The 10,897-nt window shown below is 42.0% G+C and overlaps 1 pseudogene; it reads left to right on the top strand.

The window, feature by feature from the left end:
* The first annotated feature begins 3,137 nt into the window (after positions 1-3,137).
* LOC114458655 (uncharacterized) lies at positions 3,138-4,446 on the top strand (annotated as a pseudogene).
* Positions 4,447-10,897: the final 6,451 nt, after the last annotated feature.

Genomic DNA, 10,897 nt, shown 5'->3' with positions numbered 1-10,897 from the left:
TGGTTGTCGTCCCTGGGGGCGCAGCTCTCGGTGCTGCTTCTGTTCCGGGTCCTTCTGGCCTGAGGTCCGGATCCTGCTGGCTCTGGGCCCACCGGCGGGTGCCCACCGGCTGCCCGTTCCGCACAGCTCTGGGCGGGGGCCTTGGCTCCTCTGCTGGGGTCTCAGGCGGGGGGCTCTCTGGGCCCTTCCCTCTGGGGGTTGGGTGCTTGGGTGTGGGTGGGTGAGGGGGGCTGGATGCTGGCAGGGGGCCTTTGGGGTTGGGGTCGGATGGGGGATACGCCGGGTGCTCGGCTGCTTGGGGCTTCCTCGGATGTGTGTGTGGGGGGCGGTGGGTGCCTCTCGGCCTGGGATCTTGGGGGCATCTGGGGGGTTGCCTGGGGCTCCCTGGTCCCCGCTCTTTCTGCTGGGCTGGCTGCATCTGCGGGCCCAGGGCAGTTCCTGGGTTTGCAGTAGCGTTTTTTTTTTTGCACATATACTGGTATACGATGCACTGGCACGCCTTGGGATGTGGGATAAAACTCATACTGGGCTTAACCTTAGACACGTTAATCCCAAATACCTGCTTTAGGTACTACCATTCACTCATTCCCCCTGTTCACAGCCACCACCATTATAGCTAAGCTTCACACTTGTCACCATACTGGCTGGATTACACAACATAATAAGCACAATTTATTCTACAACCTCACATCTCACCCTCACTGCAAACAGTCTATTCTTCCCCACCTTTTCTATTTCCTGCCTTGAGTCTCTCCTCCCTGCTTTATGCATTTAACATTCAGTCTCTAACACACTCTCACACTCACTCACTCAGTAGGAGGTGGGGGGGAACAGTTCGCTCAACCCTCACGCTACCCATAATCCAAGGGTGTGCATCCATTATTTTTTACTTTTTTGGTGATTACGTTTCAAAAATTTTATTTTAAACTAAATGTGGGTTAAACCAAAAGGGACTTGCGAGGTGGGAGGAGCGTCTGAGCCGCACGCACTACGATTACTATTCTACAAATCACTTTTGGTTGTATCATGCCAAAAAATCGAGGTGCAGAAAAAGAGGCAATGCGCCAAGCACATGATGCCGAGTCACCTGAAGTCCGAAATGCCCGCCTGGCTAGCAACGCTGTGCGCGGGGCAACACGTCATGCAGTAGAGACAAGTGAAGAATGGAATAATCGCTTGGCGAGCAACGCTGCGCGCAAGGTAACACGGCGTGCAGCAGAGACCAGTGAAGAATGGAATAATCGCTTGGCGAGCAACTCTGCGCGCGAAGTAACACGCCGTGCAGTAGGGATGTAACGATTAATCGTAAGGCAGTTAAAAATCGATACATAGGTATAACAATTCACATCGATGCTGTGAAAATTGAATCGCAGTACTTTTTTAACCAGCAGAGGGCGCTATCCAGAAGTGTTGGCGGCAAGCGAAATCTGCTAATACTTTCTTTCTGGCCGTCTTCTACTCTTAAACATGTTCATAAATGATTCCTTACCCCTTTAGCACCAAAAGAATGTCTGTAATATTACGTGAATATCTGTAAAAGTCACGTTTTTCTATTAGCTCTGTCTGCTAGCATAGCATCTCTTCCTCACTGCAAGATATGTGCATGCCAACCGACCACTGGGTTACCAGCGCCCCCTGCTGGTCCAAACAAATATCTGACCTAAATACAGTATAATGACCAAGTCCAATTATTAAGGCAAAAAATACATTTTCAGTTGCACTTTTAAAAAGAAAAAGAACTATTATGTAGTTTTGCATTGTTTACTATAGAACCATAATTTAAATAATAAGCTTCTTCTTCATTTGTATTATTCCTTTATTTATTTCATTCAAGATTTATTTTTAGTTAAAGTGCATTGTTTTGAATAGTTTATCAAGGGATTCTTTTGACAATGAAAAATAGTGTAGTATTTTCCCTAAAAAATAAAGGAATATTTTTCAGTAATTTATATACATATCCCATTTTGTAAAATAAATTGTGAGAAAATCGTATCGTGAACCCAGTATCGTGAATCGAATCGTATCGGGAGTTGAGTGAATCGTTACATCCCTACCGTGCAGCAGAAACACCTCAGCAGCAGGAGGGCCGACAAGCAAGAGATGCTCTGTGCCATCAAGAAATGCATCGTGCACGCGTAGAACAGACTCGCAAAAACAATTGCAACCTTGCTCGGTGTGATGACGTAGACTTTTTTAAAAAGGAGATTTATGGGGATTTCACACACACACTGAGTATCACCTCACTGTTTGAGTGTCCTACATGCGTACACTGCAATGCCTATGTCTGGAAAAGGGAGAGGAAAGGATTCTGTTGCGTGTCTGGAAAAATGGACCTCACATACAATCCCACTAATTCTAAACCTGGCTCAATCCCACCACAGCTTCCAAATGCTATCAAGGACCTTTTCATGAATCAAAACTTTGTTAAACAAGCTAAACAATACAACAATGCATTGGCAATGGCAAGCATTGGCATAAAAGAGATCACTATTCCTCGTTTCAATCCAGGCATACGAATACAAGGAAAAGTTTTTCATTTCATTGCCGGCCCCCTTCCTGAACAGGGTCAAATGCCCAACTTTGCTCAGATCTACTTTCATGATCCTTCCCATGAAGTGGAATTACACCGTACTCATGCCTCAAACAGTGATCTGAATGAAAAACTCCTGCTTAGAGCACAAGCGGCCATTCACAGGTGCAACCCATATGTACAACAGTTCAAGTCAGCAGTTGAGTACATGAACCAAAATGACACTGCTGATGATCTGAGAATTGTTTTAACAGCTCACTCTCGATGTCGTGACCTTCATCGTGGCACTGTGAATCTTCAGTCACTGGACAGCGATGTTGCAGTCATTGCTCCAGGAACCACTCCTACTGAGCAATTTGGAAAACTGGCTGTCACTCTTCACCTCAGAGGAGGACAATTTCAGAAAATTGATGCCATTCATCCAGCATATGATCCGCTATCATATGTGCTTCTTCTGCCACAGGGCTCTCAAGGATACCACACTGAACTGATAGGTGTCACCCCAACAAACTTTTACCAATTCCACCTTCAAGTGCGCAACACTGATAATCACTTTAATTTGCTGCATCGTGGTGGAAAACTCACACAACAGTATGTATGTGACATGATGGCTAAAATTGAATCACACTGTCTCAACTGCATTCGCCACAACCAGAAATCCATCAAGACAGAAAAATACAATGTCATTGTTGATGCCCTGAGTAGTGACACTGAGATCATCCCGGGACGCCTAACCATACTGCCCCCCACGATTTATGGATCACCAAGATGGTACGCCAAAGAATTCCTAGACGCCATGGCCTTGGTCAGAGTCAAAGGCAAACCAGACTTCTTCCTCACCTTCACTTGCAACCCCAACTGGACTGAGATTAAAAGATCGCTTTTTGAAGGTCAGCTGACTCATCAAAGACCAGACATCATTGCCAGAGTATTCCACATGAAGGTGGAAGCTCTACTCACAGACCTTCTGAAACATGACATACTGGGACATGTGCATTTGTGATGGTAAAAGAAACTCAGAAAAGACATCTTCCTCATATACGCGACCGTGGCTCAGGTGGTAGTGGGTCGTCTTCTGATCGAGGGGTTGGGGGTTCGAACCCAGTACCTGACTATGTGTCGAAGTGTCCTTGGGCAAGACACTGAACCCTAAGTTGCTCCCAGTGGTCGACTAGTGACTTGCATGGCAGTCCTGTCCCACTGGTGTGTGAATGTGAGAGTGATTGGGTGAATGAGCTGATATGTAAAGCGCTTTGAGACTGCTTCAGTGTGGTGATAAAGCGCTATATAAATCAAGTCCATTTTTTTGTCCATTTACCAAATACATATGCTCATCACCATGGTGCAACGTGACAATCCCAGGACCTCCACTGATATTGATCGCATCGTATCTGCAGAGATTCCAAACAAAGACAAATCCATATCTACATCAAATTGTCACATCACATGTGATTCACGGCCCATGTGGACAATGGAATCATAACAGTCCATGCATGGTTGACAGAAAGTGTTCAAAGGACTACCCCAAACAGTTGAGACATACCACAAGCTTCTCAGACAACTCTTACCCACTGTACAGAAGACGAGCTGAAGACGCACCTGGCTCTCCCATCTTAAAGGTGATCAGAAGGGGCATAAATGTATCCGTCAATAATGAGTGGGTTGTGCCATACAATCCATACCTACTGCTCCTATACAATGCACACATTAACCTTGAAATTGGCTGTTCTGTCTCCAGTGTCAAGTATTTGTACAAATACTTGACACTGTATTTGTACAAGTATTTGTACAAATACTTGAAGGGTCCAGATCAATGTCTTGTGAGGTTGGATGTGGCTGACCGTGAACAACTGAGATACGATGAGGTGACGCGCTATGAGTTAGGTCGGTACATCACTGCATCTGAGGCCTACTAGCGAATCTATGAATTCCCCATCCAACAAAAAAAAAAACGCTCGTAAAAACGCTGGCAATTCACTGAACAGGTCATCACGTTCAATAATGACGGCGCTGTCCACAACTTACTGGACGCAGGACCACCTGCAACTACACTGAGTGCCTTTTTTAAAGCAATGTCTCTACATCCACACATGGGACACATTGTGTACCCAGATGTATTTCAACACTTCACATACACAGGTAAGACATTTCAATTGCGAAAAAAAAGACTAAGTTCCCACGATTATCGCATGGCCGACACCGTTGGACGCATTCCAATGTTTGCCTTCAACCCACACACTGCTGAACTGTTCTATCTCCGCATCCTTTTATACCGTATCCCAGGACCTACTTCCTTCAGAGACCTCCGTAAAGTTGGAGATGTGGTCATGGACACCTATCTGGCTGCCTGCATTGCACATGGCATTGTTGACAATGACCAGAAAGTGGATTATGTTATGGAGGAAGCAGCAAATGTGACCTTTGGCCCAGCACTACGTGAAGTACTTGCCACCATGCTCATGTTTGTGCTTAGAGGACAGCACTTGCAGTTTTGGGAAAGGCACAAAGGTGTTCTTTGTGAAGACTTCATGCACAGGACTGCAATGAATGAGCCAAATACGAACATTCTGAATTGAGTGCTACTCGACCTCAAGGACCACATTGAAAAACATGGTTTCACACTGAGTGGAAACTTTGGACTCCCTGAGCCTAAATCACGTCAAGATCAGAATCAGACTTCCCACATCATCCAGCAGGAGACATAGCACAATATGGAGGAACTTCACGCTCAAATTACTCAAACACAAAACACACTTAATCCCGAGCAGCAAAGTGTTGTCAAAACCGTGATAGAGAGCGTGGAACGGGGACTTGGAAGATGACCGCGCTTGATGCAAGTGGTGGGACAGGAAAAACCTTTGTATTGTGCCACATCCTGAACAAAGTCCATGTAAAATACAAAAGGCAAAGTGGCTCTTGCAACAGCCGCGAGTGGCATCGCAGCAACCCGACTGCCAAAAGGCACCACCTTTCACAGCAGAACAAAATGTCCTCTCATTCTCACTGATGAATCCACTTGCGCTGTCAGTGAACATGACAACACTGCCACACTCATTAGGATGGCACATCTCATGGTTGTGGATGAAGTGACGATGATGGATCGCCGTGCATTAGAAGCAGCAGACCGTACATGTCTGTGGCTTCGTAGATCAGACAAACCGTTTGGTGGCATCACAATGGTCTTTGATGGCAACTGGAGGCAAATACTGACCGTTGTGCCACACGGTAGCCGAACCGAGATCATAGGACGGTGTTGCAAGAGCTCATACCTATGGAAAAATGTTGAAACTCTCAGTGTAATGTAGGAGGTCATGTCTATGACAGATACCACGGCACACTTTTTGACCACATTGGTCAGAAACAGTTTCCTCTTTTTTTCCTCTCAAACACAGAAAGGAGCTGAGTACAGGAATTTACGACTGTGTGTTCTTCCCCCACTCCTCCTTGAAGCGCATGGCAGAATCTTTCGCTTTGTGTTCTACTTTTTCCAAGAATTAACAATGAAACATTCTAAAAGGACACAAATTTTTGATAAAAGTTTGAAATGCATTTTTCTATACTGCCACTAACTCTCTTCATTCACAGGAAATCAAGGACATGCTTAGAATAAGATCATATAATTGTTTTTACAGTAAAAGTGTTTCTAAGGAATATCTTTCACTAACTTTATATAAAGTATATCATGTTTGGTGCCAGAATAACTGGGAAAATATGATCTCTGCTTTCATCTGGTTTTGAAGGTTATAATCTAACTGGTTTCTGAGTTATATTCATATTTCTTGTTCCAAAGGATTTCTCATTCATTCGTCTCTTATCACACATACATGATAGCCAAACCCACAAAACATCCAAAGCAATCCAATTGGCTCCCGAAAACACGTCGACCAATAGAATCGCTTAGACTGCGACAAAACCGAAGCGCAAAATTCAAATCATTGGATTTTGGTGCTGGCCGCTAAGATGCCCACTGCAGTGTTATGTACGTCTTCTTTAATTTCTTATTTTCTTTGTAACAAAGTGTTTTCTTTCATTAGACTTTTTAAACAAGCTTGCACATCCCAGAGATAAAAACCTCCTGTTCCAACTGAAGATGCTGAACCAAGAACCAAGAACCACGCCTGAAGGAGCTTAACACTGAACCACAAGAACAAAGCCTGCACACGCTGAACAAAGGCCAGACAGGCCTAACACAGGTCAGAACCAGTGGAAATCTGCTGACTGAACGAGCTGTGAAACCCGCTGAACAAGGAACAGAACCAACCAGCCTAACACAGGTCAGAACCAGGTCCAGGAAAGGACCCTTTCAGACACACTCCAGCGGTCCAGAGCCACGCTTTGCTGCTTCAGACTCCTCTAGCCAGTCCACTCTGCCACAAGAGAAGGACCACTGACCACGGACCCATCAGAACCGAGGTACTCTGGATCTCAAATTCTAATCGGGCCTAAAATAATTGCAGCCACATTATTCTATACTGATCTTATAGCTCTCGCACGCACGCACACACTGAAATTATGCTACTTTTCTTTCTTTCTCTACTAAGCTTTTACCTTTAAAGTGTATATACATTTATCCTTAGTTTAGTGAGCGTAGCGTTCTTTTAGCTTTATTGTGTTAGTAGGTTTTAACTGGTTTTGATTAATAAATGTTTATAAGTTGAGAAGTTGTCTGTGGTTTATGAAAATATTACAATCATCAAGGTTTGTTATATGGAGAGTAGATAGTCTTGACAAGAGTTCACAACCCTGGATGGCAAGGTATTAATTACTAATTAAGTGATCTAAAACACTTTAACTCGATTTCAGATGGCACCTCTTGGCAAATTACTGTAATATTAACAATTATTATAAATCTTATCACTCCTTGTCCAAGCTCATCCTCCTACACTAACAATAAACATGAGAATCTCTCAAGCTACAGAACATCAACAAGCTGAAGAAAACTTTGTCAAATTCCTCTTAGACCTTGGCGAAGCAAAAATTCCAATAGTTCCAGAAGAAGGTGAATTCGCAATTAAACTCAATTTCTGATGACAAACTAAAAGACATTCGGGACCCGGATAAGCAAACTGCTTCTCTCGTCTCCTTTTTCGGCATGTAACCATGTCGGAAATAAACTGAATAAATAAATAAATAAATAAATTGGGTGTATGAAGACATGCTGGCCAACATTTCCTGTTCAACGTGGCTATGTGAACGTGTCATATTATGCCCAACTAACTCTGAAGTCGACGCAGTAAATGAGTACATGACCAAGATCTTTCCTGGAGAAGAACACGTTTGCAACAGCGTTGACACAGCAGATTCCGAGGGTCATCATACTGTATGTACCCAACTGAGTTTTTAAACACACACTGCCCTTCTGGAATGCCTCCTCATCGCATTTCTTTAAAAGTTGGAATGGTGATCATACTACTACAAAATGGACATTGTAATGGCTCAAGATACATTATCGAAGAAATCCTGCCACACCTCTGAGTTACAAAATCTGTAATTGGTGTAAATGTTGGACGCACACTCTTAATTCCACGAATCACACTCATACCATCTGACAACATCTTCCCATTCACCTTAAGATGCAAACAATTTCCAGTGAGATCATGCTTTGCCATGACTGTGAATAAGTCACAGGGTCAATCTTTGCAGCGTGTTGGTGTTTTCAGCACAAGAGATTTCTTCAGCCGTGGACAATTTTATGTTGCCGCCAGTAGAGTTGGAAGATCAAACAGACTTCGTGTACTTGCTCTAGACAAAGAAACTATGAAAAAGCGACACTTTCTAAGCAATGTTGTACATACTGAAGTGATGACTCAGTAAACCACTCTCTCAGGCCCACTCAGTAGTTGGGGGAGGCTGGAAGCAGTGAGAGGTCCAAACAGACCCAGTTGTGGTGAAGCCCAAACAGGCTCCCACTTCTGACCCGGCTTACAGTTCTCTTAACCCTCATACTACACAGAATCTGAGAGTGTGCTTCCATTGTTTTTAACTTCTTTAGTAATTACGTTTAAAAACGTTTTGGATTTTGAAATCAATACAAATTAGACTAAACGAGACATGAGGGGGAGGAGCGTCTGAGCGGCCCGCACACTGATACTACGTACTATTACTACTAAGAACTAACACACAAACAACTAACAAACGAACCTCTAACATGGTGTGGTGGTGGGAATCCAGCCACTATAGGACTCACTCAGTGTGTTCCTGTGTGCCAGTCCCAAGCCTGGATAAATGGAGAGGGGCACCTTTACTGTAAACACTCCAATTTTCTGTGTCTCTTCTCTGTGGTCGTATGTTGGATGTACATGACATGTTTTTGTGTAACTAATTTTCCCACTGGGTTTTGTGTTTTTCTTTGCCGAGGTAGGGTCTCTGGTACATTTTTTATTCATTTACCTAAGTCCAGCAAACATTGGTGCAACCTTTATCTATATATCATGTTCATGTCCCATAGAATTAAAACAGGGAAATCACACGCTATTTTATTTTGCACCCACAAATATACACCTTCATAACACTACAGAGTATGTACACCTCTTTGTACATCCAACCTTCAAACACATTCTCATTTGGCCGTGATTAACTCTACTTCCGACAAGCACTGTACTAGTACATTAAATTCTAGGATAGATCTGCATAATGATAATAATCATCTTACTAGCACAAGCTAAAAATCTTTTCATAAATGATCTTCTTATGAATATAGAAAATGAGATGTTTCCTTTACTTTTTTTAATCAATTCATTAATATAAATCAAATTTTTAATCATATTTAATTTGCAGAATACCATACGATATACTGGGTTCAAAACATCGACACGATAATTTTTAAATGAAAAAAGTTAAAATATGATAATAATAATAATAATTAATCAACTAAAAATATTGTGTTTTTTCTATATATATATTTGGTGTAGTAGAGGTGTGTGTAGATGTGACCTAATAAAGACTGTCAGTTATTTTTATGCTGCGAGAGTGATTTCTAAAAAAAAAAAACAAGTCATTGCTGATTAATGACAGTAATTAAGGTTATTTTATAAATAAAAAGCATCAGAAAGTGTTTTATTATTAATATCTTTGCTGTAGTGGATAGAGGGAGACATAATAAAGACTGTCAGTTGTTTTCAGGCTATTACAGTAACTGTTAAAGAAGTCATTGATAAGTTATTCTATTTTTTATGATTATTTACAAATAAAAACTATTTAAAAACCATTAAACAGTATTTTCTTACCATCTCATCTGTAGTAGTTAGAGAGGGACTTAATACTGATGATCTGCTGTTTTCATGTAGGAGAATGATATTTGAATAAGTTAATGACAAATAATAATAATGATGTCAATAATGACAATTCTGCACAAAACAGAAAAATATGTTTTGTTAATATATTTAGTGTAGTAGATGGAGACCTACTACAGACTGTCAGTTGTTTAGAGCAGTAATTCTCAACTGGTGGGTGAGGGTTTCCCCCAGTGCTCTATAGGCCTGGGGGGCCACCAGGCTTTTCTTGCACCCCCTGCCAGGCTAAGAGTCACTTGTTTATTTATTTTAAATAGGTTTTTTTATGGGTCAATCATTTTTTTCATACTGTGATGGAGCTGAACATTGTTTTTTCATGAGGAGTGCTTCATCTACCTTCTATATATCTGTGCTCAGAGCTGTATGCATGTTACAGACGTGATTAGCAGAGATATATCATCAAGAACTTTCCCACTGGGAAGAATAGTGTTGTCAAAAAACTCGATGCTGAATAAAGTATCAATACCAAAAAGTGATTATTGATTAATATACTCTCTCGCTTAAGTATCGATACTAACAGCACCGTGTTCATCTCTTAATGTGTCTATGGTTCATCTCCAGTTTTTTCCCCCCTCGCCTGTTTCAATTACAACTTTATTTGCTGTTGCAGACACAAACTGACACATGTTCAGCTGCAGCTGAACACTAATAGGGAACTATAAATCATGGAAGGTTTTTAATTGGGAAATGTTCTGGGGACCACTGATAAGGTGTGTGTAATCATTATGGTCTGGAATGATGTCATCAGGATCATTTAAATAAGGTTTTGAATAACTTAATTTAAATGAACCTAAACAATAAACCTGATCAGATTCAGTAAACCATTGATCCCTGTAGTGGGTTCGATACAAGAAAATGATATGGCTTAGTCAGCTTCGTGTTCTGGTGAATTTATTGTGCAGGTCCGCCCAAAAGTGCAAACAAAAAAAAATGACTTTGCCAAAACCAGATCCACGTGCACTTCTTTCTATAATAATTACAATATTTACAACCTGCTTTGTCCTTGCCAAGAGTTTGTACCTTCCATGTACTCAGCTCCCCCTTCAAGCACACACTGCCATCTGTCATGTTGAAG

The sequence above is a fragment of the Gouania willdenowi genome, unplaced genomic scaffold, assembly GCF_900634775.1.
Source record: "Gouania willdenowi unplaced genomic scaffold, fGouWil2.1 scaffold_156_arrow_ctg1, whole genome shotgun sequence".
NCBI classification, from domain to species: domain Eukaryota; kingdom Metazoa; phylum Chordata; class Actinopteri; order Blenniiformes; family Gobiesocidae; genus Gouania; species Gouania willdenowi.
The sequence above is the reverse complement of the archived record's forward strand: the minus strand, read 5'-3'. Positions and strand labels throughout refer to the sequence as shown.